General features: G+C 39.3%; 1 pseudogene; it reads right to left on the bottom strand.

The window, feature by feature from the left end:
* Positions 1-24,451: 24,451 nt before the first annotated feature.
* Positions 24,452-25,794, bottom strand: LOC110592020 (annotated as a pseudogene).
* Between the last annotated feature and the right edge of the window lie 845 nt (positions 25,795-26,639).

Raw genomic sequence — 26,639 nt, 5'->3', positions numbered from 1 at the left:
TGTATTAGTTTCAAGTGTACAACATGATTTGGTATTTGTATATATTGTTAAATAATTAGCACACTAAGTTTATTTAATATCCTTTACTTCACATAGTTACAAACTGTTTTTCTTAGGACGAGAACTTTCTTTTTTTTTTTTTTTTTAAGACTTTATTTATTTATGAGAGAGTGAGTGAGAAAGCAGGAGCCGGGGCAGAGGCAGACGGAGAGGGAGAAGCAGACTCCAACCCCAGGACCCTGGGATCATGACCTGAGCCTAAGGCAAAGGCCCAACCGCCTGGGCCACCCAGGCGCCCCAAAATGTCTTTTAAAAGGATTATGTGAATTAAAATAAATTAAGAATGTGATTTATTTGGCACGTGGCAAGCACTTGAATATTTCTCTTCTTGGTTTCTTTAGTACTATCCCCTGGGTTTATATCAAGTATTGGGTTAAATCTTTAATAACTTCCTATTGCCTAGAGGATAAAATTCCAAGATTATCAAGACACACAAGACCTTTTAGGAACTTTATCAGTTTTGTCTCCTGGTATTTCTTCTTAATTACTCTTCCTCACAATCACGCTGAATGGTACAGTGCGTAAGAGCTCAGACTTAGGTTTCAATCCTTTCTGTCACATCCTAGATGGGTAACTTTGATTATATAGTACATAAAATAGAATACTTAGGAAGCCCTGCTGTGTGAATTAAATGAGGCAACATATAGTGACTATGTAAGAGCTATTCATTGTAAAATATATATAAATGAAATGGTGGTTATTATTATAATTATCACCTCTTAAAACTGTTATGAAAGTTCCTATTTAGAAAAATTATTTTACGTCGTCTAAGACTTTGCTCACTTAACAGCTCTTCCATTGACCTTTCCTCATTTCATCCACCCGCAGATACCTACCAATGTGTAGCCCTATAGCACCCAGTATCTATTAGGGTATGTATAATACAGCAAAATTATTTGTCTGCATTGCAACATACCCGTATCCCCAGAGTGTAAAACGGTGCCTGACACATGGTTGGCACTAAGTATTTTTTTTTTGCATACATAAATTTTTTTATTCTTATGTTAATCCCCATACATTACATCATTAGTTTTAGATGAAGTGTTCCATGATTCATTGTTTGTGCATAACACCCAGTGCTCCATGCAGAATGTGCCCTCCTCAATACCCACCACCAGGCTAACCCATCCTCCCACCCCCCTCCCCTCTAGAACCCTCAGTTTGTTTTTCAGAGTCCATCATCTCTCATGGTTCGTCTACCCCTCCGATTTCCCCCCCTTCATTCTTCCCCTCCCGCTACCTTCTTCTTTTTTTTTTTTCTTAACATATATTGCATTATTTGTTTCAGAGGTACAGATCTGAGATTCAACAGTCTTGCACAATTCACAGCGCTTACCAGAGCACATACCCTCCCCAGTGTCTATCACCCAGTCACCCCATCCTTCCCACCCCACCCCCCACTCCAGCAACCCTCAGTTTGTTTCCTGAGATTAAGAATTCCTCATATCAGTGAGATCATATGATACATGTCTTTCTCTGTTTGACTTATTTCACTCAACATAATACCCTCCAGTTCCATCCACGTCGTTGCAAATGGCAAGATCTCATTCCTTTTGATGGCTGCATAATATTCCATTGTATATATATACCACATCTTCTTTATCCATTCATCTGTCGATGGGCATCTTGGCTCTTTCCACAGTTTGGCTATTGTGGACATTGCTGCTATAAACATCGGGGTGCACGTACCCCTTCGGATCCCTACTTTTGTATCTTTGGGGTAAATACCCAGTAGTGCAATTGCTGGATCATATGGTAGCTCTATTTTCAACTTTTTGAGGAACCTCCATACTGTTTTCCAGAGTGGCTGCACCAGCTTGCATTCCCACCAACAGTGTAGGAGGGTTCCCCTTTCTCCGCATCCCCGCCAACATCTGTCGTTTCCTGACTTGTTAGTTTTAGCCATTCTGACTGGTGTGAGGTGGTATCTCATTGAGGTTTTGATTTGGATTTCCCTGATGCCGAGTGATATTGAGCACTTTTTCATGTGTCTGTTGGCCATTTGGATGTCTTCTTTGGAAAAATGTCTGTTCATGTCTTCTGCCCATTTCTTGATTGGATTCTTTGTTCTTTGGGTGTTGAGTTTGATGAGTTCTTTATAGATTTTGGATACTAGCCCTTTATCTGATATGTCATTTGCAAATATCTTCTCCCATTCTGTCGGTTGTCTTTTGGTTTTGTTGACTGTTTCCTTTGCTTTGCAAAAGCTTTTTATCTTGATGAGGTCCCAATAGTTCATTTTTGCCCTTGCCTCCCTTGCCTTTGGTGATGTTTCTAGGAAGAAGTTGCTTCGGCTGAGGTCACAGAGGTTGCTGCCTGTGTTCTCCTTTAGGATTTTGATGGACTCCTGTCTCACATTGAGGTCTTTCAAGCATTTGGAGTCTATTTTTGTGTGTGGTGTAAGGAAATGGTCCAGTTTCATTCTTCTGCATGTGGCTGTCCAATTTTCCCAACACCATTTGTTGAAGAGACTGTCTTTGTTCCATTGGACATTCTTTCCTGCTTTGTCAAAGATGAGTTGACCATAGAGTTGAGGGTCCATTTCTGGGCTCTCTATTCTGTTCCATTGATCTATGTGTCTGTTTTTGTGCCAGTACCATGCTGTCTTGATGATGACAGCTTTGTAATAGAGCTGGAAGTCCGGAATTGTGATGCCGCCGGCTTTGCTTTTCTTTTTCAACATTCCTCTGGCTATGCGGGGTCTTTTCTGGTTCCATACAAATTTTAGGATTATTTGTTCCATTTCTTTGAAAAAAGTGGATGGTATTTTGATGGGGATTGCATTGAATGTGTAGATTGCTCTAGGTAGCATTGACATCTTCACAATATTTGTTCTTCCAATCCATGAGCACGGAACGTCTTTCCATTTCTTTGTGTCTTCCTCAATTTCTTTCATGAGTATTTTATAGTTTTCTGAGTACAGATCCTTTGTCTCTTTGGTTAGATTTATTCCTAGGTATCTTATGGTTTTGGGTGCAATTGTAAATGGGATCGACTCCTTAATTTCTCTTTCTTCTGTCTTGTTGTTGGTGTATAGGAATGCCACTGACTTCTGTGCATTGATTTTATATCCTGGCACTAAGTATTTTTAAAAGCACGAATAAATAGATGAATAAAACTACCTCTCATGTCTTCCATTCCCTTAACCTTGAAGGTAAAAAACATGTCCTATTGACATTTGTACCCTGAATGTTTAGTTGATTAATAAAGCTCAATAGGTACTCAATTCATTAAAAGTTTAGTAAATGTATTAATGAATTAATGAACATAAGAATGTATTAATAAATGAAAATTCCTACAATTATAGATAAGATAACCCTGAAGTATATAACCACCTTCTAGAACCAGATAGCAAACGGGCGCAAACTCTTTTTGATTGGTAGTGTTTGTCTGGAACACTTTTTTTAACCAAGATTATGTAGCTGTGCCCAAGTTCAATAGGAAAGAATGCTATGACTGATTAGCATTAGAAGAATTGCTGTGGGCACCTGGGTGGCTCAACTGTTTAAACATCTGCCTTCGGCTCAGGTCCTGGGATGGAGTCCTGAATCCGGGCTCCCTGCTAAGCAGGGAATCTGCTTCTCCCTCTGCCCCTTCTACCGCCACCACCACCCCCACCCCCGTCATGCTCTCTCTCTCTCTCAAAAATAAATAAATAAGGGGCGCCTGGGTGGCTCAGTCGGTTAAGCGACTGCCTTCGGCTCAGGTCATGATCCTGGAGTCCCGGGATCGAGTCCCGCATCGGGCTCCCTGCTCGGCAGGGGGTCTGCTTCTCCCTCTGACCCTCCTCCCTCTCATGCTCTCTGTCTCTCATTCTCTCTCAGATAAATAAATAAAATCTTTAAAAAAATAAATAAATAAATAAAATAATAAATAAATAAATAAATAAAATCTTAAAAAATAATAATAATTGTTGTGAAGTCTTCCGTAAGATAGGTTGGGTAAGTAGAGGCATGCATGCCATGAATTTGCTGCTCCTGAGAGTCTAGGGAGTTTTCTTCATCAAATCAGTCCGTTTCAATGTCAAATATTATAAGGTCAATACTGAACTGACCACATTTTAAAATTGTTCATTTGGGCCCTTTTCTATCTAGGCACATCAATGAACAAAACATAAAAAATACAGCAGTCCTCATGGATTTACATTCTGTTGGTGGGAAAATTAACCAAATATGTAAATAAATAATACAGGAAGTTAGAAGGCTATAATGCTATAGAGGAATCTAAAGCAGGGAAGAGGGAATGGGGAGCACAAAGGGAAGGGGAAGGCTGGGGACACAAAGACCAGGGAAGACCAGAGAAAGCTGAGAAAAAAACTCAGAATAGGTTAACCCAATGATTTCATGTCTTTAATTCCAAAAAGGGTTTCTTCTCTGTTGACAAGTAATCCAAATTACTGCTGTATTTTCCCTTGGCAATATATGAGTGCAGAATTTCTGTCAAATTCCTTAAATTGTAACCCCTGAAGATCACATGGCAAATAAAACCTACTAGTACTTAATCCAGTAAAATTAGTGCATCTCTGCAGTTGATTTTTGTCTCAATATTCCAAGTTCAAGTTCTATCAGTTTTAGCAAATAAAACACAATAAAACTTTATGCTACAAAATATACACACACACTCAAAAGGTTAAGAAAGAGGTGCTATTGATGGTTATGTAGACAGATATAATAATGAGACTTTTGTTTGTTTGCATGTTATCTTTATGTAGGCATTCCTAACTTTTCATAGCAGGGGTATATTGCTTTTGTGATTGGTAATTAAAAACAAAATAAATGTTTCTTTTAATTTTGAAATCACATAATGGTAGTAGAACTAATGTCAAAAGGAAGACACAGTAACAAAAACACCTTTAAAAGACAGTTTACTTGCAAAAATGATTGCAAGGAAGTTTAGGTTTTAAAAGGACTGGGTATCCACCTAAAAATTCAATATTTAATGAAAATTTCCACATTAACTACCAAATTACCCAGTTTTCATTTTTTAGTGGTTTATGGTTTAAAAAAAAAAAAACGCCACCACAACAACAGCAATTTTCTCCCATGATTTCAAAAGACAGGGAGGAAGCCATTTCTGTTAGGAAGTACTTTGCAAGGAGGTTCAGGTTTTCATGTCTTTTGAGAACTATTGCTAAAGAAGGGGTTACAGGTTTGTTAGTCTCTTTGCGTAGCTTTTGCTCTCATAATGTGATGTGTGCACCATCCGGGATAAAAGTAAAGTGTCAGACTGCTCTCACGTAAAACCATTTGATTTGCTTTTTGCCTTGGCAGTTAGGAAGCTCAGAACAAACTTAATATATTTTACAATTCTCCCCATATAATGATTTTTTTTTCTCTTCTTTACCCCATTTGTACCTCAATTTTTACCTTTATTTTTAACTGCCCTGTCGAAAGTGCTTTTATTTTAAGCCATATCAATCTGTTTGGAAAGACTGGTGGGATAAACTATAATAACCATATTGATAGACTTCATGGTTTCATCTTTCCAGATATAAACTTTATTTACTACCCATGAAAATCAACTTCCTGGATCAAATAAAAAGATGATAAAATGGCTCATAAGGTTTCTGGACATCAAGCATTTTCTACCAAATAATATTTCAATGAGTAATGTATAACTAAATCAGAAACAGATTTAATTTCCCTTGAAATTCACATGGCTTTAGGCTAAGAGTTTAACACATATTATTTGCTGCGTTTGCTAAACCCAGATAAAAAGAGAATTAGCTGAAGTTTTCTAAACAACCAAAATTCTAATTTTTCCCTGTTCCAACTGAAAAAAAAATCAAAATTGACAAGGGTCATAATAATAGAATAGAAATTATAAAGAACCCCCAAGAGAGTAATAATGACAATAAAATGGACTCTCTTACTGTGGGTGTCCTTACTTCAGAGACAAAATTGGCACTTGAAAGTCCCTTCATAATAACCTATATGTAACCAGGATTGAAATTAAAATCCCATGCCATCTTTCCTTGATTGTGGGACCATCATCTCCTCATGTGTGCTATTTCTCTTTTGAGCTATGCTAAGCTTGAATACAAATTTAAAAAATCTGTACCTAGTACAAACTTGTTTCCAGACTTTTAGGTAGGCTTAGAAGTCAATCTTGGCTTTGTGACAAATGTCTGTACTTTATTAGAGAGGTTGTAGAAAACAAGAAACAATGACCCTCATTGACGATATCTTTCCAAAATGGCATCCTCTTAACTCTTAAAGGGAGAGAGATTAAGGATTCATATACATAGGTTTTCTCGATAGTTTTTTCTAATTTCATGACACCGTAAAGCCTGTAACTGATTTTTTTTTCTCTTCCATGATCTATGGGACACATTTGCACCCCACTTCCAGCAACTGAACCAGGACTCTGCGACAAGAGTTTCTGTGTATGAGTCTTTGAGGTTCAACTTTTATACAACTTACTGTTTTAAATGCTGTTCAGTGACATTCTTTAACCACTTCTCATATGCTAAATTAATGGGGTGGGGGTTTTGGGGTTTTTTGTTTTGGTTTGTTTTGGTTTGGTTTGGTTTTAGGTTTTGGCCACTCGTCAAATGGCTGTTTCCACTTGTCTCTCTGTGTCATTTCCTACCAACTAACAAGTTTACCCTTGGCCAGCAACACTGTCTGAGTTTGTGCAGTGGACTGCCTGCACCTTTGTCTTTCTGGAATTATTTGGATACTTTTTGCATTTTGTACATATTCTATAAAAATGAGTTCAAAACTGAAAACTCAAAGTGTTTATGATATTGATAAAAAGCATAGGCTCCATAAATTTAATACAAACCAACAAAGATGGAAATTAGTAAGTGCACCAAAGCAGCAAATCAGCCTCAATTCCATACTCATGTGTTGGCTGACTAGATATTTGATTATAAAGTAAAAGAACATGTTGAAATACTGGAAACTAGTACAATGCAAACACTGTGACTAAAAGGCAAGGAACATTCCTTTTATTATGTAACTCTTTGGGTCCACGCTTGCAATATGTACAGCGTTTGTACACACTTTATAGTAACTTTATCTCTTTTGATTCACCTATTTTGCTTTTATTTTCCCTGTACCTAGTATTTTTTTTTCTTTGATAGCCTATTCGGTTTACTATACTTGCTTTGATAAGCTTCCTCATCCTTTCTGGAGTGAGGTAGAATTCACAATTATAAATTAAATATTTATTGAATAAATGATGGCTTGCTTACCGTTTTATAAAGTACTAAGGAAAGTTATTTGCATTTGTTTTGCTCTTTGGGCAGGCTGTTGTGTTAAAAGGTTATGGGTTAAAAAGCCAGAAAGATTTAGATATGAAATTACAGGCAAGCTACTTAATCGTGCTGAATTTCTGTTTCCTTTTCTATAAAAACAGGAATAAAACTACCTTCCAAGGAATGGTGAGGATTCCGTGATCTTGTCTGCATTTGGCATATATAGTAATTACTCTGTAAGTGTAAGCTACCGTTCTGATGACCATGTGCGGCTTATGGCTCTATGTTGTAAGTTTTGCTTTATAGGTAATACGCTTTATAGGTAATATAATATACCATATCATATAAATATGACTAGAGGGCAATATATATCACAGCAACCATCTCTAATTTCTCTGGTTAACTTTTCTTTAAATATTTGTGATGAATTCTCCCCAAAAGCTCTCTTTGGATTTGAATATAAAACATTTTAGGGCATGGGGACACCTGGGTGGCTCAGTCAGTTAAGCACCTGCCTTCGATTCAGGTAGTGATCCCAGGGTCCTGGGATCGAGTCCCACATCAGGCTCCTTGCTCAGTGGGAAGCCTGCTTCTCCCTCTGCCTGCCACTCCCCCTGCCTGTGTGCTCTCTCTCTCTCTCTCTGACAAATAAATAAATCTTTAAAAACAAAACATTTTAGGGCATGAACTATTGTGGCTTTTACCTTACTCACCCACATTTAGGGAGTCACCAGGTTGTCTGTCGTCCTGAAGATACATGTTACTACACTGACAGGGATAAAATAATTTTGGAAAGGAAGATATAAGGATTGGCCTCTTAACAAATACTTATAAAGGCATTACAATGACCTATGTGAAAACAGAAAAATTGAAGTTGGTATCTAGAGACTCGGCATGGTATACAGCAACAGAGCCGAGCTGAGCTTTCAGGAAGAGCAGCAGGCAGCTCTCTGACAATGTCATTGCAATGACCCAAGCCTTTGAAGTGGAGGAGAGTGGATGTGGCATTAGCACATTTCAAAAAGTAGGATCAAAGCCCTCCTCCTCCAAGGAAAAAGTCCCAATTTACTTAATTACTGACACTTATTATCTCACCTTGCAAGCTCTAATTATGTAAAGCAAATGCATTGGTGGTTCTCTTTTAATACTGCTATTTTGGAACAGGACAACCATTAAATAACTTATAACTGGAGATGGTCTCTGTTAGGAAGACCCCTCTGGTCCAGTGCACATTGCCTCAGACAGGGGACAAAGTCAACAAATGAAGGGATCATTTTTCACAACTTCCAATTTCCTTGTTCATTTAACTAGACCAGTCACGTTTTGTGTAATGAGATGGAGAAAACTATATTTAGTAGGATTTTTCTTGGGAAGAGTGATGTATATGCTTTTTGCTTTAATATACTGATGGAAAGTAACAGGAATGTTTTTATTGCATAAGAGGGGCTGGAAAATCTATCACCAGTAGAGGATTTGATCCAGGAGGGAAGCCCTTCAACAGAGAGACTCAAGAAGAGTAGTGAGGCTGAATGAAGCTGTCTCCCGCTTGCACCCCACCAAGGCCAGCCCTATCAAAGGCACGGTTATTTTTGGACTATAATTCCTTGTTATCCTACCTCTTTCCCAGAAGAAGACGATGATGGCTGTGTAGCGAGGCCGGCGCCTTTACACTGACGCACGCCATCTCTCTGCAAAATTAATTACTAAGCCAAATACCAAAAAACTTTTCTAAGTGATTTTCTCACCTCCCAAAAAGTCATTTTCCTCTTCGTTGAATTTGACCAGTCAGTTAAATTCTAAAGCCTATTATTCGTGCATCACTTATGCAATGAGCTCCCCCATCACCTCCTTGTCAATTTGCACCTGTTCAGCTAGCTTGCTTTTATTAAAGTTATTTATGGGGTGTGGAGGATCATTCCTTCTTATATTAAGAATTAATTATAGGATCACTTGGATATGGCTTGTACAAAAGTACCAAGCCTATCAGATTTTCGTTCCCAGAAAAGAAAAATATAATATTCCTGTAGGAATGAAACTGGGCCAGATATTTTTTCTAAAATTCTTTTAATGTTTGACCTCAAGCAAAATATTAAGGATGAGCTGCATTAAGGAGTGTATCTCTAATGTTTTATTCGTGTAACCTGAGTTACTCCAGGCTTCTCAGCAGATTGTGGGAACAGATGGGCAGGCAGTAATAGCAAAAACCAGATATCACTAATGTTTCCTCCCACCTAGATCCCCACGTTGTTAAGGCAATACCTCTAAGCTCCTACCCAGGGTACTGCATCACTCTGCCCCCAGCAAGTGCTTCTGGAGGTCCCAGGACTTTTTCACAGATATGCATGCAAGTCCTTCCTGCTGAGCTTCACCACCGCCTTACTGAGCACCTAGTACAAAGCACCATGCAACTTGGCTTGGTGACATCTACTAAATACTACCAAATCTGTTGTGTACTTGCTATTTTCCATAGGTACCTATTGGGCACCATTCTGTCTGTTGGACACCTACAATTTGCCACTGTGCATCTGCTGCATTTGGCCATGTCTGCTGGGCACCACTATCCCTTGCCCCCACTGAGTCACTGAAGTCTCTTTTAATTGTCAATGCAACACAGTTTTCTATTTAGAAGTAGGAGACAATGCCACTCTCCCCTTATGTTAAGTTCTATTTAAGGGTCCCTACACACTGCTGCTGGTATGGTCAATATTCTATAGTGTAAATGAAATTAGTTCCTATTATAACCTCCCCAAATAGGGCCTGTATGGGGGACTGTATAAAAGAATACAATTTGTGCCAAATGAAGAGTCAAGTGGGGACTGTTAGAGCAGGCATTTCCGACCAAGCTATTGGTGAGGGACTAGATCTCCTTGGAGGATGAGGAGCCTATTTCTTCCCACAAAGGCTATATTATCTTGCTGAGTTGCTGAGCCTCGTCCTCCTGGGGCTACATCTGACCAAAGGAGGTACCTTTTCCTAGTTTGTACAACAGTGCTACAGGACAGGCAGTAGCCTAGGGCACATGCGTCTTATTTATAGTGGGGATGGGGCAAGGAACGAAACCAAGTGAGAGACACCACGCAGTTTCAGAATCACCCTTCCCTCCACCTTCTTAGAACCAAAAATCATGGCTTTTCTACTTAATCAAATGCATTGTGCACAACTCCATTTTTCTTCCATGACGGATCCCAGAAGGCCCCTGGGTCCTTGTGCAAAGGAGCTCCTGGAAAGGCCTCTCACCTAATTTACCAGATATGATCAGACGTAGATTAGTATCCCTTAGACAGAAGCTGCAATCCTACCATCATTAAATAGTCCTGTACGGTGTCTGAATGCTTGATGCACTTTTTCATGAAATCATTTATGAAATAATACTTGATAGTTTGAATAATACCTTGATCCATAAATGGAAGTAAGAATAAATAATCAATATTGCCAGATATTAGCTACACTTCCAGGGTCCACATTCACCTTGGGCTTGCATTGTTCTGTCCTTAAGATGTGCCAGTCCTCCATATAAGGGTGGCAGCGAGCATAGAGATACGGCCTGTTCCTCCAAAAGTCTTTAAGCAACATTTGCTGACTTGAGAAACACTTTGATTTCATGAAAAGAGAACAAAGTTCAACATCAAAAGACTTGGGTTCTAATTCTAGCATTGCCACTGGTTCTGGCCATGGCCAACTTTCTGAGCCACAAAACGATGGCAAAATCAATTCTGCTTATTTCACATGGTTGTTATGAATACCAAATGAAAATATTTGAGAAACTATAAAAGCACTAGATAAATGTAAATCATTGTTATCATCTGCTATCCACAAGGCCTTAGAAAACATTTTATAATGAACAGGCTCTTCATGTAGTGATGCTTACTAAAAGGAGATATTTTTTAAATATACAAATAGAGGAAAAATATATACGTACATATATCTGCTCATTACTGCATCACATTTTCAAGGAGTATTTTACTACAATTAAATTTCAAAGGATAATTATTCCTTTCATTTAAAAATTATTACACAACTTGCTAATGTCAGCAATGTGCATGTGTATAAACAATTCATCTCCCAACTTCATGACACATATGAAAGGGCACCAAAGGGGCAGTGCCAAGCCCTGCGTCCCTGTCAACTGGCTATATGAATTTGAGCAGGGTGCCATGAGTGCGACAATTTAAAGAAACAGAATCAATCAAATACTTGTACATAGTCTTGCCAACAGATAGAATAATATATTGCCTTAAGAAAATCTGGGTTCTTTCATAGGACTTGCTGTAGATATCTTTCTCATTTCTCCTCTAGGTGATTAGAGAAACGAAACAGACAGAAATTATTCTAAAAAGAGGTACTCTGGTAGTTGAAAGAGGGTTGAGCAGAGAGGTAGGCTGCTTGTGCATGAGAGGTAGTAACAAAGTACGGTTAATTCCTGAAAAACTAAAACAGAGAGGGCCCCAGAAGAACCGAAGTCAGAGTAAGTGAAAGAGTACTCCTCATTTACTTCTAATGACATTTAAAAACTATTTATCCTAATGGGGTGCCTGGGTGGCTCAGTCAGTTGAGTGTTTGACTGGTGGTTTTGGCTCAGGTCATGATCTCAGGGTCGTGAGGTAGAGCCCCAAGTCCGGCCCCATGTCAGGCTCTGCACCCAGTGCTGATTCGGCTGGAGATTCTCTCCCTCTCCAACACCCTTTGCTTCCGCCCCTTCCCTGTTCCATTTCTCTCTCTCTCTCTCTCTCTCTCTCTCTCTCAAATAAATAAATAAATCTTAAAAGAATATATTTATCTTATGTATTTACTTATGTATAAAATAATTCCTTTTGTTCTTGTATGTAAGTCTTTTTGTATTTCTTACACATTAGCTCTGAACTTCCATAGAGTCAAGGCAAAAGGAAAACAATGGACTACATCGCTCTCATCGCCTACTAAAAGGAAGCATTAACTATTCTTTGGATAAACACAACAGAATTTGTGGAACCCACTTTCAAGAAAAATTACGTCAAGAATATAGGGGGGTGGGAAGCTAGATAATGATGAGCTAATAAGACAAATATGTGGAAAGTATTAAAAGTAATTTTCTAGTCTGTTAAATGTCGGAAAGTCAATCGGAATATCAGTCAATTGTTCGTGTGAAGGCATGAAAATAGAAAAGGGGTCTTTGTGTTACTTTTCAATTAGATGCTATTCTTTTCCCACAACTCACTATTCATTTCTAAGTTATGCGTCCACTGATTCCTATGATATTTTTGTTTGTGTGTGTGTGTTTCTTTGGAGAACTAGTACGACTTTCGTAAATTTTTTGTTTGTGTAGATTCACCTGAAGTTGCAAATAAATATACAGGAAAGTGCCAAGAATCCTTCATTCTTTCTCCCCCAGTATTGACATCTTGCATACCTACTATACAATGGCAAAACCAGGAAGTTGACATCTGTAGTACATTCCATGGAGCATATTCAGATGTCACCAGTTATACATGCACTCCTTTGTGTGTGTGCGTGTATGTGTGTGTGGCTTTATGCAATTTTATCACATGTGTAGCTTTATGTAACTACCACCATAATCAAAATAGAAAACTTTCATAACCACAAAACTTCCTCTTGCTACTCCTTTATAACCACTCACTCATCCCCCCATATCTCCAACCCTCAATCTCTATAATTGTGTTATTTCAAGAATGTCATAAAAATGGAATCATACAAGATTGGCTCTCTTCACTCAGAATAATTTCCTTGAGGTCTATCTTGTTATGTGTATCAAATTGAGTTTAAAATCCAAATGAAGTCATCTTTCTTCAGATGTCTCCTTTGAAAGTCAGTCCATGTAATTATAAATGTTTATCCTCATTTGGTAGAAAAAAATTTCCTTTTAGATGAGGCAACTATTTTTCAGATGTGATCCTATTATTTCTGTCTTATTTTAACTAATACTGTTCTTTATCTATTCAGATAATTATGCTCAGAACATCTGACTAGCTACAAAAAAAAATCTTATTCTTACACAAGCTTTCTAGATCAATTGGTTCAATGTCTTACATTACAGTTTATTAGGGTATTCAACTAAACTTTCTATTGCCAAAAATCTGTGCTTTATAAGAAAAATAGAGGTTACTTCACAAACATTTCATCTGAAGTTAATGTAACAATGATGGACAGCAACATTCTTAAAACAGTTCGTGGTAGAATGAATTGTTAATCTCTTAAAAGAAAATGCATTTGGGGAGGGTGAGAAAGTATATCCTCAATCTCTTTAAGCTCCCTTCATCTTTGCTCTAACCAAAATTTGACCTTCCCCTGAGAACTCTATTTCCCTGCAAGTAGCATCTATTTTTTTTCCACACTGAATCACCTATACAAGATCTACAGATGGGGTGAGCCACTTCCAGAACATTCTCTCTCTACCCTAGAACACTCCGGCTTTTAAGTTCTTGTTATCAAGCCATGTCACAGCTGCTGTCTCTCCTTGCTTAGTCATCTACAGATCCCTAGGTCACTCCCTATCACAAGTATTGATGATTCATATATCCATTCAAACAATCCTTCTAACAATTTGACCTCACAGTATCATGGTCCTTTCCATGCCAAAGATCTTGTCCTCTAACCCTGTCTCAGCCACCTACTCATACCAATCACTTACACACCCTCCAAAATCTCACATTCCAACTTCCTAGCACTCCCTAACTTTCTACCTCACCCTCTTTGGTAGCTTGACCCCAACAACTCCACAATCCACAGATGATATTTCCATTTGATTTTTCCATTGTCTCTCACCCTTTCATGTCATCACTTCACACTTCATCTGGCTTAGCTTCCATGATCTATATTTTTTTAAAGATTTTTATTTTAAAGAGAGAGAGCACACACACATGAGCAAGAGCAGAGGGAGGGGCAGAGGGAGAGGGGCAGAGAGAATCTTTAAGCAGATTCCCCACTGAGTGCAGATCCCAACGTGGGGCTCAATCCCAGGATCCTGAGACCATGACACTCAACCGACTGAGCCACCCAGGTGCCCCTCCATGATTTAGAATTATAATTACACCTCTGCAGACCTCTTTAATTTCCACACCCTTTTTGTTGTCTATAGTGCTCACATGGCCAAACCTCAACCTTGGTGAAATACATCACAGCCTACTTTGTGACACCTTGCACAGTTGAGAGTGGCTGGAAAAACAGCGTGGTGACTGGGCTCGATTTAAATTCATACCTACATGCCCTTGGTTTAGCTAAACTATTACATTTCCCTCAGACATTTACTTTCTCACTCTTCTAAATGATTGTTTCACACTTTTCCCTCTCCTCTCAAATCTGGAACACTTTCTACCTCATCTCACTCTCAGAGGATGCCCTTGCTTCCTATTTCACTGACAGAATAGAATAAACCAGAAGAGAGCTTCCATAAGCTCTCCCCTCCTTTCTACCAGCCTACATGCATCTGTGCCCATACACTCTGCCTTCTCTCCAGTTACTATGGAAAAGCTCGCTGTGGCCCCCTTATTCACTTGTACACGGATCCATCTCCTCTTGGCTCCTGAAGGACAGAGCTTCTACAATCCCTCCACAACTGGCATTATGAATATTCACTCTCTACTTGATCATTTCCATCAATATACACACTTGTATACTCTCCCGTGTTTTGTTTTGTTGTTGTTGTTTTAAGATTTTATTTATTTATTTTATTTATTTTATTTATTTATTAAGTGAGAGAGAGAACATGAGTGGGGGGGGGGCACGGCGGCAGTGGGAGAGGGAGAAGCAGACTCCCCACTGAGCAGGGAGCCTGATGCGGGGCTCGATCCCAGGACCCCAGGATCATGACCTGAACCGAAGGCAGACACTTAACCGACTGAGCCACCCAGGCGCCCACAATATCGCCCATGTTTTAAAAAACCCTCTTGATCCCACTCTCCCCTCCAGCTCTTACCCCATTCTCTGCTGCCCTTTACAAAGAAACTTACAAAGCATTGTTTCCACTCATTGTCTTTAATTTCTCACCTTTAATTCCCCCTTCTGAACCCACCATGCTTTTACTCCCACCACCCCACCAAAACTGCTCTGATCAAAGAAACAATTTACCCTCACTTCATAATTGAATTCTCAGTCCTAAGTTTAATTGATGGATCAGTTGCATTTGACAAAATTATAATTCCTCTTCCTTGAAACACTTATTTCAGGACTCTGCATGCTCATGGTTTTCCTTCTAGCTCCTAAAAGTTCACATGTTCTCATAATCTTAGTCATTGGTTTTTCTTCACTCACCTCCTAGGGGATCCCATTTAGTCTTATAACTTTAAATACCATCTATATGCTAATAATTCCCAAATTGATTCTCCAGGCCAGTTCTCTCCCCTGAACTCCAGGCTCATATATCTAAGTTCTGGTCAACCTCTTCATGTGCATGTTTCACAGTTACCTCAAACATGACATATCCAAAAATAAAATTCTGATTTCCCCCTCCAAAGCCTCTCCCTCACACAGTATTCCCCATCTCAGTGAAAAACCCTGGAATCACCCTTGATTGGTCTTTTTCTCTCACTTGTCGCATCCAATCTATTAACAAATCTCGTCAACTCTACCCTCAGAGTAGACTCAAATTCTGACCTCTTCTCATACCATCTTTAATGCTAGCACCCTGGTTTTCAAGCTACCATAACTCAACTGGATTATAGCAATCGCTTCTGAATTCCTCTACCAACATCCATTCTTACCCATCTTATAATCTGTTCTCCACAACACAGCCACAATCATCTTTTTTTTTTTTAATATAAGTGAAATTATCTCACCTCCTGCTTAAAGCTCTCCAATCCATTTCCAGCTAACTTGGAGTAAAAGCCAATGACCTTACAAATACCTTGTGTCCCACTTCATCCCTTAATCATTTTCCTTTTTTCTCATTCTCTTCTTACTATTCCAGTCCCCATGCTGTTTCCTGAACATGGTACGTACATAGGGTCTTTACATCTGTTATCCCCCTACCTGGACAGCTCTTTACTAGTTACATTCTTGGCTCACTACCTTACTTCCCCTGAATCTCAGCTCAGATGAACCTTATCCCCAACCTTGACCACCTATCCTTTTTGTTTTGCTTCATTTATCCCTTTAAATCTCACCATCTTCAGATATACCATCATTTGTTTATTCTTTCAGCACCTCCCTCCCCCAGCAGGATGTAAGCTTCCTAAGGGCAGGGACTGTGTTCAGCACTTTGAACAGTGCCTAGCACAAAGTGTATGGTCACTACTTACTGAAAAATATTTGTTCTTTATTTATGGTACAAAAAATATAATAGCCATCCAGGTTATCTTTAAATACAAAAGAAATGTGTTTTATTGGTCTTTTGAGTTAGAATTTGTTTGAATTTTAAGGAATTTTAAAAGAAATTTTAAGAGTTAAAAGTTGTAAGATTTTTCAGGTGGCTGGGTGGCTCAGTCAGTTAAGCATCTGCCTTAAGCTCAGGTCATGTTCCCAGGGTCCTGGGATCAAGCCCTACATCGGGCTCCTTGCTCGGCAAGGAGTCTGCTTCTCCTTCTCCCTTTTCTCTTCCCCCTCCTTGTACTCACACATGCTCACTCTCTCTCAAATAAATAAATAAAATCTTTTTTTAAAAAGTAAGATTTTTAAATCATATTCATTGACGTTCAAGGGAATTTATTTGGGCATTATCCTCAACACAAAGAACTAGAGGAAAGATACTTATATCACAGATTAATTTTTTAAATTTATTATGAAACAATTTCAAGCCTACAGAAAAGTTGCAAGAATAGTACAAAGAACTCCCATGTATATTTGTACTCACTAACATTTTTCTACATTTACTTTATCATTCTCTCTCATTCACACACACAAGGGACTAAGTTGTCGCTATCATATTCCTTTATTCCTGAACACTTCAATGTACATACCGGCTTCTCAATACCTACTAATTTCAAATGGAAATAATAAGTAAACTAAAAATAACACTAATTGACTACATGGAACATTACAAGCCCACAGTGCAATTCTTTCTAACTTTATGAATTCAGATTATTAAAATAAAACATATACTGCATTATTGTGACTCAATTTCTTCATGAGCAATGTACGTTCTTTACTTTATTCCTCTTATTAAAAAGTATAGAGGGACGCCTGGGTGGCTCAGTTGTTGGGCGTCTGTCTTCGGCTCGGGTCGTGATCCCACGGTCCTAGGAGTGAGCCCCGCATCGGGCTCCCTGCTCAGTGGGAGGCCTGCTTCTCCCTCTCCCACTCCCCCTGCTGTGTTCCCTCTCACTGTGTCTCTCTCTGTCAAATAAATAAATAACATCTTAAAAAAAAAAAAAGTATAGAAATACCTAATAATATGAACTAACTTAATGAGCTTGAGCAATAAAAGGACATGTCCTGTAGAAAATACTTGAATTGGAGCTGTTAGTCTTATATATTCATATTGCTACCAGAAAAATAAGTACAGATAGTATATTTTGGAAGCAATAGGGGGTGACCACAAAGTTCTAGGGGAAAAAACAAACAAACAATAACAGCAATCCTTATAGGAAGTTCCAAGTAGAGGAAATTATGTTGTGCAGAGGCAAAGGGGATCAGAAAGAAGGAAGGATTTGAGCTGAACTGAGTGGCTTGGGTTCCAATAAATAAGAAAAGGAGAGGAGGCCACATCTCACAGAACACATAGCAAGAACAAGGGCCCAGACACCTGCACCCCAGTGTTTATAGCAGCAATGTCCACAATAGCCAAACTATGGAAAGAGCCCAGGTGTCCATCGACAGATGAATGGATAAAGAAGATGTGGTAAATATATACAGTGGAATACTACTCAGCCATCAAAAAATGAAATCTTGCCATTTGCAATGACGCAGATGGAACTAGTGGGTATTGTGCTAAGTGAAATAAGTTAATCAGAGAAAGACAATTATCATATGATCTCACTCATATGTGGAATTTAAGAAACAAAACAGAGGGGGTGCCTGGGTGGCTCAGTCGTTAAGCGTCTGCCTTCGGCTCGGGTCATGGTCTCAGGGTCCTGGGATCGAGCCCCGCATCGGGCTCCCTGCTCAGCGGGGAGCCTGCTTCTCCCTCTCCCACTCCCCCTGCTTGTGTTCCCTCTCTCACTATGTCTCTCTCTGTCAAATAAATAAATAAAATCTTAAAAAAAAAAAAAAAAAAGAAACAAAACAGAGGATCATAGGGAAAAGAGGAAAAAATAAATCAAGATGAAGTCAGAGAGGGAGACAAACCATAAGAGACTCTTAATCATAGGAAACAAGCTGAGGGTTGCTGGAGGGGAGGGGGTGGGGGGATGGGGTAACTGGGTGATGGACATTAAGGAGGGCACATGAAGTAATGAGAACTGGGTGTTATATACAACTGATGAATCACTGACTTCTACCTCTGAAACTAGTAATACATTATATGTTAATTAATTGAATTCAAATTAAAAAATAAAATCAAAAGAATAAAAAGAATAAACTACCCAAGAGAAAAGAAAAAAAAAAAAAGAACAAGGGCCAAGAGGTTAAAAAAAAAAAAAAAGGTGAAATGTGTACCCAGGGAGCAGCAAAGAGACCAGTCTGATTGGAACAGGTGTGTACTGAAAAAGAGCAACACAAGAAAATGAGGACAAGGGAGGTGAAGACCCCGCATATTGGCCTATGGGTTCTGAACCCACTGAAAGTATTAGAGTAGCGAAGTGAAATGAAAACCACTGAAGGTATTCAAACAGAAACATAAAATGCTCAGAGTGGGGCTCTAGGAATATTTTTAGAACAAGAAGACACTGAAAAGCAATTCGGAGAGTACCACAATGATCCAGCTATACCAGAGCCATTGGGAAGGCAAAGTATTAGAGACTTGATCAAACGAATGAGAAGAAATCAGTTATTATTTTAACCTCTTAGGCCTAGATATCTAAAAAATGGTTAACAGTATTGTAATAAATGAGGAACCTCCTTAAAGGAGGTTTCTCTTTATGAGAAAGGAGAGCACATCATCTTTGTTCAACAATGTATGTATCCCTTGTGGCTAGTATACATGGTACCTGGTGATCATTCAGTCCATATGTGTCCAAAAGGTGAACAGATTAATTTAGGAGAATAATTAAAAGATAACTTTAGGACAAAATAAATTTTTGAGAGCATGTAGAAATAACCACCAGACAATTAGAAATAAAGAACTGAATCTTGGGAGTTTGTCAAACTGAATTGATCTAAAGCTCATTGGATGTTTTTAAATATGCTTAGCTCTAGGGATTAAAAAAAATAATAAGATACTGTTTCCCACCTTCAATATGTTAATGGTTTAATAGATTAGAAATCCAAATTTTAGATTGTTTTCCTAGATAGGAGTAATCGTTTGATCAGATCTTCAAGGAAAGGAATGCATAGAAAAAAGACAGAAGTTTTTTTTTTTTTTTTAAGACTTTCTTCTTTTTTTTTTAAGATTTTATTTATTTGACAGAGAGAAACATAGCGAGAGCAGGAACACAAGCAGGGGGAGTGGGGGAGGGAGAAGCAGGCTCCCCGCTGAGCAGGGAGCCCGATGTGGGGCTCGATCCCAGGACCCTGGGATCATGACCCGAGCCGAAGGCAGCCGCTTAATGACTGAGCCACCCAGGTGCCCCTAAGACTTTCTTTTTTAAGCTCTACCCCAACATGGGGTTCAAACTCACGACTCCAAGATCAAGAGTCACATGCTCTACCGACTGAGCCACCCCGGCACCCAAGACAGAAGTTTTAGATCAGATTTGAGAGCACCTCTTTAATGGGTGAAAGGAAGAAGAAGCTAAATAAGAAACAGACAAAGGCTTTTCAGAGAGGTCAGGAGGAGAATGAAGGGAATGTAATGTCACAGAAGCCAGCAAAAGTGAAAGTTTCAGTGTGTATACTATTGAGAAGGCAGCTTATTGAAAAAAAGGCTACTGGTGAGCCAGAAAATGCTAGCAGTAAAAATGGATGCTAGAAGAAGGTTAAGAAACTAAAGACATAAAATGTAAGTTACCCTTTTAAGAAACTTGGCAATGAAAGAAAAGACACGGAAGAAAAGGACAATTAATTTAAAAATCAAGGAAAAGTAACTGCCATTTAGAATCATGCAAAACTGACTTTTTTCCAGCATAGAAGGGATTAAGTACAGAAAAATTGGCAATCACCTTCCTTTTTGCTACTTGTGCTCTTTGCATATTTCCCTTGTTGTCCAAATCACACCACAGTATAATTAGGTCTGTATTTTTGTCTCCCCTTCTTAACTGCACTCCTTGACTACCTCGTTCTCCTTTGTATCCCTAGCTCCTGGCACATCAGGGACACCCAAAAGTTTGCAGAGCTTGAACTGCAAATTCAAGACACAAGAGGATCAGTTGAAGGACCATGGTCCTAAAGGAAGTAGGAGAGTTGAAGTGGAGGAGAAAGGCTCAGGGAGGAAAAAAGAACACGTCTGCCTTTGAGACAGGGGAGAGAACCAGATTTGAGAAGTAGAGGCAAGGTGGAGAATAGAGAGGAGGGAAACTGAGGAAATCCCATCAGATGAATAAGATCTGGTTAAATAGGATTGGTCTGCTGAAAGGTACAAGAGGAAAAGCTAAGGAGAATGGAGCCCATTTGCAAAAAAGCTAGAGAAAATGGGATGAGAATTAAAAGGACCAAGCTAGAACTGCTACTCTCGCTAATACGCACTCACTAATAATACTTAGTTTAGTCGTTCTCAATCCTAAATGTATATTAGAATCACCTGGAAACACTTTTTAAGATTTTATTTATTTATTTGACAGAGAGAGAGATAGCCAGAGCAGGAACACAAGCAAGGGGAGTGGGAGAGGGAGAGATGTGATGCGGGGCTCCATCCCAGGATGCTGGGATCATGACCTGAGCCAAAGGCAGATGCTTAACCAACTGAGCCACCCAGGCGCCCCTGGAAACACTTTTTAAAAATAATTTATTTTCCTGCCTGCAAAAATTCTAATTTAAGAAATCTGGATAAGACTCTGGCATTTTTAAAACCCTCAAGTATCGCTGAAGTGCAGCCAAAGATGAAAACCTCTGGCTTGGTAGAACTTTGGTATTTAGGGGCGCCTGGGTGGCTCAGTCGTTAAGCGTCTGCCTTCAGCTCAAGTCATGATCCCAGGGTCATGATCCCAGAGTCCTGCTCAGCCGGAGGCCTGCTTCTCCCTCTCCCACTCCCCCTGCTTGTGTTCCTGCTCTGGCTCTCTCTCTCTCTGTCAAATAAATAAATAAAATCTTTAAAAAAAAAAAAAAACTTTGGTATTTAAATGGAAAGCACTTCTTAACTGCACTCCTTGATAGCATCAATTATTGGTACGGTCTGGATTTCAAAGAGAGGAAAAAACAATAGGATACAGGTAATGTCAACGTCTATAAAGACAGTGAATGGGATAATTCTACGTCCTAAAGTTCATTGACTCTATACTTTAACTGTGATGAAAGAAATTATCAATAATGGTGGTGATTTCTCTTTACAGTCTCACAGACTTCTATGAAGGCAAGTCATCCTTAATGGTATTTCTCTCTGTGTGTCTCTGTCTCTGTCTCTGCCTTTCTCTCTGTCTCTCTCAAGTTATAGGTTGGAGCCCCTTTGCTGATCTGAAAGCAGTTTGTTATTTTATGCAAATTAAAATGCAAAACTTAACCTATTCCTATAGAGTATCAGATAGCTCAGGTCCAGCAATGGAAAGATCTCTGTTTATTGATATTTTTACTACCATCACTGACACAAATAAGATCACTTCACACAGTCCTGCTGTATAAAGGTATAATCACATCATCAATGAGTGGAAATGAGCTTGCATTTACTTGACAAACTGATTAGAGGAGACTGAATGCACTGTGTTAAGGATAATATATCTGGCAAAGAAAGGAAAACACTCTAAATAAAACACCAGATTCTACCTAGTTCTGACATAATGGGAATAGTTAAAGTCTACCATAAATAGAAATATGCAACCTGTTCTTGGAAATTTTCTTTTCTTTTATTTTGTTTAATTATATACTAATAAGCAACAAAAAATGTCTGACACAATTTAATGGTTAGTATTTTTTTCAAAACTACAGTTGACCCTGGAATAATGTGGGGGTTAGGGGCACTGATACCCCATGCAGTCAAAAATCTGCATACAACTTTTGACTCCCCCCAAACTAAATTCCTAATAGCTTCCTATTGACTAGAAGCCTTACCACTAACATAAACAGTTGATTAACACATATTTTAAATGCTAGATGTATTATCTACTGTATTTTTACAATAAAGTAAGCTAAAGAAAGGAAAGAAAATCATAAGGAAAATACACTTACAGTACTGTACTGTATTTATTGGGAAAAATCCACACATAAATTGACCTGTGCAGTTCAAACCTGTGTTGTTCGAAGGTCAACTGTACAAGGCAAGTTTCTTCCATCCAAATTTAGCGGAAAGAATAATAGCTAGCATTTTTTAGCTTCCTATCACATGCCAGACACTGAGCTAAATGTTATTTCATCTAATCCTTACAATATCACCACAAGATAACAGCTACTATTCCTCCTATTTAACAGAAGAGAAAATTAAGTTTCAGAAAGAAAAACTTGCCCATAATCACAGAGCCTGTAGATGGTAAAATCAGGATGGAACCCAAATCTTTTGGCAAGCCCAAGTACATATTGTTTATGTTATATTACACCTCAGAAATTAAGGTGAAAGCAGGCGCCTGGGTGGCTCAGAGGGTTAAGCATCTGCCTTCAGCTCAGGTCATGATTCCAGGGTCCTGGGATTGAGCCCCACATAGGGCTCCTGGCTCAGCAGGGAGCCTGCTTCTCCTTCTCCTTCTGCCTCTCTCCCTGCTCATGCTCTCTCTCTCTATCTCTGTGTTTCAAATGAATAAATAAAATACTTAAAAAAAATTAGAAATTAAAGTGAAAGCAATTACATGCAAGTCTCTTGATTGCTCTCCAGTGTGCTTTCTCCAGAGAGTCTTCCCTCTCGTGTTCTTATAGACTTTTTGAAATGAAAACTTGCCTGGCTCAGAAAGGATCCTGGATATTCTTTTGCACAGAACAAGAGAATGCTGATACTCCATAAGGTTTTGTTACTGACTTTCTTTTCTCTTTCTTTTTTTTAAAGAATGCATTTCAGCCCACTTGCATAACAAGCTATTTGCAGGTATTTTGAGACAAAGTTTGGAGAAGTAGTCGATATAAGCATATTGAAGGACAAAGCCTACATAAAAATGTCTCTACTGTTTAGATTTATGTTACTCTATTGCCATCTTCTGGTTTTATTCTAAAATGCATTTTATAAATGTTAATCTGATTGTGCAACTAGGCGAGAATCACTGTCACAGCATTATGTATTACAGGATGTGAATTCTGGAGGTTGCAACACAGCATGGCTTTAAACTAAGCTCTTCACCTTATCTGTGAGTTTACTTATTTGTTAACATATTATTAATTAAACAAATTTTAATGAAACTGAGACTGAGTAGCCTGTGATAGAACAGCCATGGTCATTCCATCAGGAAAAACCAGAGCCTTAAGAAAAAAAAAAAAAAAAAGGCTTAGTTGAAGCCACCCAGGTGTTCCAGACATATGGCTTCCAGAATTTATCAGCACCCAGTTATATGTATTCTTTAGTGTTATATGAGGCACTTAATTAGCACTATTGGAATAGACATATAAAGCAATACAAGAAAACAAGATCTAGCCCTTGTCTACACCCTTCCACTCTTACACCCCACCATTCTGCCCTTTGAACTTTATGCCCAGCATTATTGACACATTGTAGTCAGCTGCACAAAAGCTGGACAATGTTACCCATTATCATACTTAAAACACTATAGCTATAATGCAACACAATAAACCCAAATGTATCTATAGGGCTCATTCCTTCATGAAAAATTTAAAAAACTGAAGTTGTAGAGTCATGCTTTGTGAGACAAACCAGTGAGATGAAGCCGGCTCAGACCAGACTGGAGCAGACACCAGCCCACACCACAACCCACATGAAGATGTTCTTATTCAATACAAACAAACAGCAACAATGGTAAATGCACTGAAACTTTCTGGGAGTCCTGGCTAGACTCTGACCAACCTATCATTCTTCTCATACCACCAGGGAAACAACAAAACTCATCTGCTAATGCCAAAAATTGTAAAGCTCTTAATCCAGTTAGAAATGACTACAACTGAGGACCTTTTCTCTAGCTAGCTGCTTCCCCAATTCAGAATCGTCTAGCAGGTTAATTTCAACATCACAGAGTTTCCTCCAGCTGGCCACACCATGGAGTGGTGACAAGGACAGCTTGAACGTGTTCTGTGCTCAGGCTGCTGGACCTCTGGACTGCTTGTGTCCTGTGCACCTTGGTCCTGAGCATGCTGAGACTCAGCCAGCTGAGGATAAAAGGGACCTACCAGCCAGTTGAGAGGCGTGTTGTTAACAAGATAATCCATCACATCATCTAAAGACTCCCTCATGTTCTGCAGCTGCCCCTTGCTGGAAGTGAGGAGGCCGTCAGACACTTCCTTAAAGGAGGCAACATTGCAGAACCGTGAGTCGATGTCACCAGCCGTTACCCCCAAGTGACTGGCCTGATCTTGGATGTTCTGTGTTAACCTTGGATATTGGACAGCAGGGTGTGGCACGTGGTCTGGAGCTGCTAAGTCAGGTTGTGGGCAATAGCAAGAGGACGTGACTCAATGTGTTCAGCACAGTGGGATTCATCTGTATCATCTTGGCCAATGCTTCTCTTCCACTCCACCCAGGAGACAGAGAACTTACCCTGAGCACCTTGAATTTTCCAGTTGGCACTATGCACATTCTTCCTAGCAAATTCAATCAGATTAACAGGGAATGGAGCTGAGAAATGGTCTCTTTGCTTTTTTGCTTGGCTTCCTTACTCCTGTTGGAAGCCTGCTGGTAGGCACGTGAGTGGAGCTTGATAGACAGGGATCCCAGTCTAGTGTAATAACTTGGCTTCTGAACCATCTCAAACCCTTCAACTTTTTTTGCTTCTTTTTCTAGTTCTTTCTCAGTGAGAGGGAGGTACTGGTCCACCAGCAACTCTGATTTGGTGAGCACATGCTCTACTCTGCTGCTCACCAGCTGCATCATCCCACTTCCCAAGACTGTGTTAATGCTGCCACTGACCACAGACTTGGTCTTCTCCACATTGCCAGTGGTGGTGCTGGCCATGGAATCCTTGGCCCCAGTCACAGTAGTTGTCACATCATCTTTTGCCCTGGTCATAGCACCTCTGGCATTGGCAACAACCTGGTGTGTTGCCTGATTCAGAATAGGCAGTTTCTCTTCAATCCTATCTAGCCCCTTACAAGCAGAGGTACTGGCAACAGCAATTTGTGGCTCTAGCTTCTGGATGATGGGCAGAGCACTCGTCACAGCCACGGAAGTGATGGTCTTCACACCCTTCTCTGCCATCTCTCATGCGGACTTCAAGCACAGGTACCGATCCTTTGTACTGATATAAGCCGAGGAGATGAGGTCGGATGTGGAGCTCACCAAGATGGGCTACCCGAGTCACCACACTCGGTTGTGGATCAACTGCAACAGATGCCATTTTTCTCCCTGGAGAAAGAAATCGACCAACAGCAGCCCAGAAGCCAAGGTCCAGCGAGTCCCATGTGGTCCAAGTTTTGTTTTTTTTTTTAATTTATTGATTTATTTGAGAGAGAGTGAGTGCAGTGGGGGAGGTGCAGAGGGAGCCGGAAAGAGAAAATCTCAAGCAGACTCCCCACTGAGTGCAGAGCTCACCACCCAGGCTTGATTTCAAGACCCCACAATCATGACCTGAGCCGAAATCAAGAGTTGGATGCTTAACTGACTAAGCCCTCCAGGTGCTCAAAAGCAACTGAGTTTTTATTATCTATCTCATTTACAGTAAACTTTATGAGATCTTATTTCTAACACTTTGTCCCAGCATTCCTGTGGATTTTTTCACACAGGCAATCTTTATCTGCTAATAATAATAACTTTTGTACCTCCTATTCAATCTTTATAACTTTTGTCTTTTCCCAATTTTACCATTCTTTTTTATTTTTAAGATTTTATTATTTTTAAGTATCTCTACACCCAACATGGAGCTTAAACGCAGAACCCTGAGATCAAGAGTCCCATGCTCTACTGACTGAACTAGCCAGGCACCCCCAAATTTTACCATTCTAATAACTAGAATTTAATTTTGGATAGAAGTGATATTAGAAAGGAAATTAAAGGCAATACTTCCGAGGCTTCAACATGTATTGTAATATTTACTGCAGATTGTATTGTATACACCCTTTAACGGGTTTAAGATGTTCCCTTCTTCTGGTTACTAAAAGTTTTTTTTTTTTTTAAAGATTTTATTTATTTATTTGAGAGCGAGAATGAGAGAGAGCATGAGAGGGAAGAGGGTCCGAGGGAGAA

This window comes from Neomonachus schauinslandi, chromosome 3 (assembly GCF_002201575.2).
Source record: "Neomonachus schauinslandi chromosome 3, ASM220157v2, whole genome shotgun sequence".
Taxonomy (NCBI): Eukaryota; Metazoa; Chordata; class Mammalia; order Carnivora; family Phocidae; genus Neomonachus; species Neomonachus schauinslandi.
Note: the sequence above shows the minus strand (reverse complement) of the source record. Positions and strands in the feature narration are given on the sequence as shown.